Below are 6,388 nucleotides of genomic sequence, written 5' to 3'. Positions count from 1 at the left end.
AGTAGTAGGGCCCCCAGCCTTCGCACCTTGCAACTTATGTCCTGTTTAGCTACAGGTTCCTTGCCTGATAATGGAGCCAGATATAGGATTCATCTTGTGGAACAGAACTTAAATCCTATGGAAAGTGGCTGGTTAATCTGTTGATGTCTGTGCTACTATTAGAGCAGCAAGCTTGCAGGATTCACAACTGGGTTTAATTAATAATTACTTTTATCTGATGGTATCATATATAGTACCTTACAGAACTATGAAGCTTTCAGATCTGAGCTGGTAAGATGGCTCAGTAATTAAGGACTACACTTCACATTTAGTGATTTCTTTTTCTATTTCTTTACATTGAAACTATTTTTATGATTAAGCATATATTCTAAAAAATATCCAAACATCTATTTTTTATCATTTTTTATTTTAATTTTAAATAGCTTGTTTTACATGTCAATCCCAGTTCCCTCTCCCTCCCCTCTTCCCGCACTCCCCTTCCCCCCTCCCTCCCACCCTATTGCCAAATCCTTCCACATAGGAGATATCTAGAGTCTGTCATTTTACTCTTGGTAGGGTCAAGGCACTCCCCTAAGAGTCCAGGCTAAGAAAGCATCTCTCTTTGTGCTATAGGCACATGAAGACAGTTTGTATACCAGGGATAGACACTGATCCACAGCTCAGGGCCCCATAGGTTGCTCAGGCCTTCTCACTGACACTCACATTTGGGGGGTCCAGATCAGTCCCATGCTGGCCTCCCCACTGTCGGTCTGGGGTCCATGAGCACTCCCCTGTTCAGATCAGCTGTCTCTGCTGGTTTTGCCAGCCCATTCTTTGCCAATTTGCTCATCACTCCTCTCTCTCTCTGTCACTGGGTTCCTTGGGTTCAGTTCAGTGATTAGTTGTGTGTTTGCCTCTGCTTCCATCAGTCACAGGATGAAGGCTCCCGGATGGTTATAGACATCAAGTTCATTATCAGGAATGGGCATTCGAGGTGGTCCCTCCACTATTGCTTAGCTTGCCAATTGATGTTATACCTTTGGATCACTCGAGGTCACTCTGGTGCCTGATCTGTCTTCGATCCTATGATTCCCTATTCCCCCTATTCTACCCCCACCCCCTCAACTTCCTGTTCCCCCATGACCAACTCCCTTCCTCTTTACCCCCTCTATTCTTCCCGGGTCCCACTCCCCCCCACCCCTCGCCGTGTTCCCCATCCATTCAGAGGATCTTGTCTCCATCCTCTTCTCTTGGGTACTATGCATATATGCATATCTTTTAGGTTCTTTCCTGTTTCCCAGACTCTCTATCTGTGGAAGTGCAGACTGGCACTATCCTGATCCATATCTAAAATCCATATATGAGTGAGTACATACCATGTTTGTCTTTTTGCGACTGGGTTACCTCACTCAGGATGGTTTCTTCCAGTGCTATCCATTTTCCTGCGAATTTCAAGATTCCATTGTTTTTTTCTGCTGAGTAATACTCCATTGTGTAAATGTACCACATTTTCTCTATCCACTCTTCAGTTGAGGGGCATCTAGGTTGCTTCCAGGTTCTGGCTATTACAAACAATGCTGCTATGAACATAGTGGAGCAGATGCCATTGTTGTATGAACCTGCCTCATTTGGATAAATGCCTAAGAGTGGAATTGCTGGGTCTAGTGGTAGATTAATTCCCATTTTCCTGAGGAATCTCCATAGTGATTTCCAAAGAGGCTGTATGAGTCGGCATTCCCACCAGCAGTGGAGGAGTGTTCCTCTCTCTCCACATCCTCTCCAGCATAAATTGTCTTCGGTGTTTTTGATTCTAGCCATTCTGACAGGAGTAAGATGGTATCTCAGAGTTGTTTTGATTTGCATTTCCCTGATGGCTAAGGATGTTGAGCACTTTCTTAAGTGTCTCTTGGCCATTTTAGCCTCCTCTACTGAGAATTCTCTATTTAGCTCTGTACCCCACCTTTCAAGTGGATCCTTTGGTGTTTTGGAGACTTGTTTCTTGAGTTCTTTGTAAATTTTGGAGATTAGCCCTCTGTCAGATGTAGGGTTAGTGAATATCTTTTCCCATTCTGTGGCCTGCCTTTTTGTCTTTTTGACTGTGTCCTTTGCCTTACAGAAGCTTTTTAGTTTCAGAAGGTCCCATTTGTTAATTGTCGATCTCAGTGCCTGTGCCACTGGTGTTATGTTTAGGAAGTGGTCTCCTGTACCAACTCGTTGAAGAGTATCTCCCACTTTCTCTTCTAAAAGTTTCAGTGTGGCTGGATGTATGTTGAGATCTTTGATCCATTTGGACTTAACTTTGTACAAGGCGATAAACATGGATCTATCTGCAGTCTTCTGCATACCAGTACCCAGTTATGCCAGCACCATTTGTTGAAGATGCTTTCTTTTTTCCACTGCACAGTTTTAGCTTCTTTGTCAAAAATCAGGTGTTCATAGGTGTGTGGGTTAAAATTAGGGCTTTTGATTCGGTTCCATTGGTCTACCTGCCTATTTTTGTGCCAATACCAAGCTGTTTTCAGGACTGTAGCTCTATAATAGAGCTTGAAGTCAGGTATGGTGATGCCTCCTGAAGTTCCTTTATTGTATAGGGATGTTTTGGCTATCCTGGGCCTTTTGTTTTTCCATATAAAGTTGATTAATGTTCTTTCCAGGTCCTTGAAGAATTGTGATGGAATTTTGATAGGGATTGCATTGAATCTATAGACTGCTTTTGGCAAGATTGCCATTTTTATTATGTTGATCCTACCAATCCAAGAGCATGGGAGCTCTTTCCATTTTCTGGTATCTTCTTTGATTTCTTTCTTCAAAGACACAAAGTTCTTGATATACAGGTCTTTCACTTCCTTGGTTAACATTATCCCCAGATATTTGATGCTGTTTTTGGCTATTGTAAAAGGTGATGTTTCTCTGATTTCTTTCTCAGTCACTTCATCATCTGTATATAATAGGGCCACTGATTTTTTTGAGTTTACCTTGTATCCTGCCACATTGCTGAAGGTGTTTATCAGCTCTAGGAGTAACCTTGCGGAGTTTTTTGGGTCACTTATGTAAACTATCATATCATCTGCAAATAGTGAAAGTTTGACTTCTTCTTTTCCTATTTGTATCCCCTTTATCTCCTTTTGTTGTCTTATTGCTGTAGGTAGAACTTCAAGTACAATATTGAAGAGATATGGAAAGAGTGGACAGCCTTGTCTTGTTCCTGATTTTAGAGGAATTGCTTTGAGTTTCTCTCCATTTAGTTTGATGTTAGCTGTTGGTTTACTGTATATTGTTTTTATTATATTCAGGTACGTTCCTGTTATCCCTGATCTCTCTAGGACCTTTATCATGAAGGGGTGCTGGATTTTGTCAAAGGCTTTTTCAGCATCTAGTAAGATGATCATGTGGTTTTTCTTTCGCAGGTTGTTAATATGGTGGATTACATTGATAGATTTTCTAATGTTGAACCATCCCTGCATTCCTGGAATGAAGCCTACTTGATCATGGTGGATGATTTTTCTGATGTGTTCTTGAATCCGGTTTGCAAGTATTTTATTGAGTATTTTTGCATCAATGTTCATGAGGTAAATTGGTCTATAGTTCTCTTTCGTAGTTGTGTCTTTGTGTGGCTTGGGTATCAAGGTAATTGTAGCCTCGTAGAAAGAGTTTGGCAGTGAGCCTCCTGCTTCTATTGTGTGGAATACTTTGACGAGTATTGGAATGAGCTCTTCTTTGAATTTCTGGTAGAATTCTGCACTGAAGCCATCTGGGCCTGGGCTTTTTTTGTTTGGGAGACTTTTGATGACTGCTTCTATTTCATTAGGGGTTATAGATCTGTTTATATTATTTATCTGTTCTTGATTTAGTTTTGGCAAGTGATATCTATCCAGGAAATTGTCCATTTCCTTTAAATTTTCAAATTTTGTGGAGTACAGATTTTCAAAGTATGCCCTGATGATTCTCTTGATTTCCTCAGAGTCCGTTGTTATGTCCCCTTTTTCATCCCTGATTTTGTTAATTAGCATGTTCTCTCTCTGTCTTTTGGTTAGTTTGTTGATTTTCTCAAAGAACCAACTCTTTGTTTCATTGATTCTTCTCAGTGTTTTCCTGGTTTCTACTTGATTGATTTCAGCCCTCAATTTGATTATTTCCTGGCGTCTGCTCCTCCTGGGGGAGTTTGCTTCTTTTTGTTCTAGAACATTCAGCTGTGCTATTAATTCTCTAGTATGACTGTTTTCCAGTTTTTTCATGTGGGCACTTAGTGCTATAAACTTTCCTCTCAGCACTGCTTTCAAAGTGTCCCATAAGTTTGTGTATGTTGTGTCTTCATTCTCATTGAAATCGAGGAAGTCTTTAATTTCTTTTTTTATTTGTTCCTTTACCCAGGGATGGTGCAATTGTGCATTGTTCAATCTCCATGAGTTTGTAGGGTTTCTGCGATTTGTGTTATTGTTGAATTCTAATGTTAATGCATGGTGGTCTGATAAGATGCAGGGGTTATTCCAATTTTTTTGTATCTGTGGAGATTTGCTATGTTTCCTATTATGTGGTCAATTTTAGAGAAGGTTCCATGTGGTGCCGAGAAGAAGGTATATCCCTTTGTATTTGGGTGGAGTGTTCTATAGATGTCTGTTAAACCCAGTTGGGTCATAACTTCTATTAATTCTTTTGTTTCTTTGTTAAGTTTCTGTCTGGAGGTCCTGTCTAGCGGTGAGAGCGGAGTGTTGAAGTCTCCTACTATTAGTGTGTGAGATTTTATGTGCATTTTGAGCTTTAGTAATGTTTCTTTCACGAATGTAGGTGCCTTTGTATTTGGGGTGTAGATGTTTAAAATCGAGACTTCGTCTTGATGTATTTTTCCTTTGTGAATATGAAGTGCCCTTCTTCATCTCTTTTGATTGATTTTAATTTGAAGTCTAATTTGTTAGATATTAGGATTGCTACGCCCGCTTGTTTCATGGGGCCGTTTGATTGGAAGATCTTTTCCCAGCCCTTTACTCTGAGATAACGTCTGTCTTTGGTGTTGAGATGTGTTTCTTGTATGCAGCAGAAGGAAGGGTTCTGTCTTCGTATCCATTCTGCTAGTCTGTGTCTTTTTATAGGCAAGTTGAGGCCGTTGATATTGAGGGATATTAATGACCATTGATTGGTGATCCTTGTTTGCGCTTGATTTATTGTTAGTGAAGTTATTTTGTGTAGTTTCTCCTCCCTTTTTCTTTTGGTGTTTTGTAAAGTATGATTATATATTGCCTGTGTCTTTGTGAATGTAGTTATCTTCCTTGGCTCTAGGTTTTCCTTCTAGCATTTTCTGTAGAGCTGGATTCATGGATACGTATTGTTTAAATCTGGCTTTGTCATGGAATATTTTGTTTTCTCCATCTATGGTAATTGAGAGCTTTGCTGGATATAGTAGTCTGGGCTGGCATCCTTGTTCCCTTAGCGTTTGTAGGACATCTGACCAGGATCTTCTGGCTTTCATCGTTTCCATTGAGAAGTCAGGTGTAATTCGGATAGGTCTGCCTTTGTATGTTACTTGGCCTTTTTCTTTAGCTGCTCTTAATATTTTCTCTTTACTCTGTAGGTTTGATGTTTTGATTATTATATGGCGAGGTGACTTCTTTTTCTGGTCAAGCCTATTTGGTGTTCTGTAAGATTCTTGTACTTTCATAGGCATATCTTTCTTTAGGTTAGGGAAGTTTTCTTCTATGATTTTGTTGAATATGTTTTCTGTACCTTTAAGTTGAAGTTCTTCACCTTCTTCTATACCTATTATTCTCAGGTTTGGCTTCTTCACGGTGTCCCATATTTCCTGGATATTTTGTATCTATTTTTTATTTCATTTAGTTTCAGCATCATCTTGAAATTCAGAGATTTAGGTTCATTATATTTCTGATTGGTGTACTTTAAGGATTTTTTTTCACTTTTAATTTGTGTATGCTTGTCTATGTCTGTGTGAGAGTATGCAAATGTGAGTGCATATTCAAAAAGAACCTTGGAAAAGGTTTTGGTTTCCTTGAAATTGGACTTGCATGTGTTTATGAGTCATCTAACATGGGTACTGGGAGCCACACTCTGGTCCTCTACAACAGTAGCAAATGTTCTAAATTACTGAGTCATCTCTCTAGCCCTTCTCAATGATGTATTTTAACTCCTTCAGGAGATATTCAGATTCTGTGATTCATTTTATATTTACTAATGATCTTTCTATACATGTAGGTAATCTCATACCTGGTAGTTATAATTTATGATTCTATTATATTTACTTTGATTCTATTTTATGAAAATTTGTCAAAAAATCATTTTTAATAAATCCAAATTGATTCAATCCTTATTGAGTTTAAGATGCATCACAGGCCACATGCACACTCATTGACATGTATATGGTGACAAAGCTCAAAAACAAAATCTATATTTTTGCCCTGAA

The sequence above is a fragment of the Mesocricetus auratus genome, unplaced genomic scaffold, assembly GCF_017639785.1.
Source record: "Mesocricetus auratus isolate SY011 unplaced genomic scaffold, BCM_Maur_2.0 Super-Scaffold_100014, whole genome shotgun sequence".
NCBI lineage: Eukaryota > Metazoa > Chordata > Mammalia > Rodentia > Cricetidae > Mesocricetus > Mesocricetus auratus.
Note: the sequence above shows the minus strand (reverse complement) of the source record.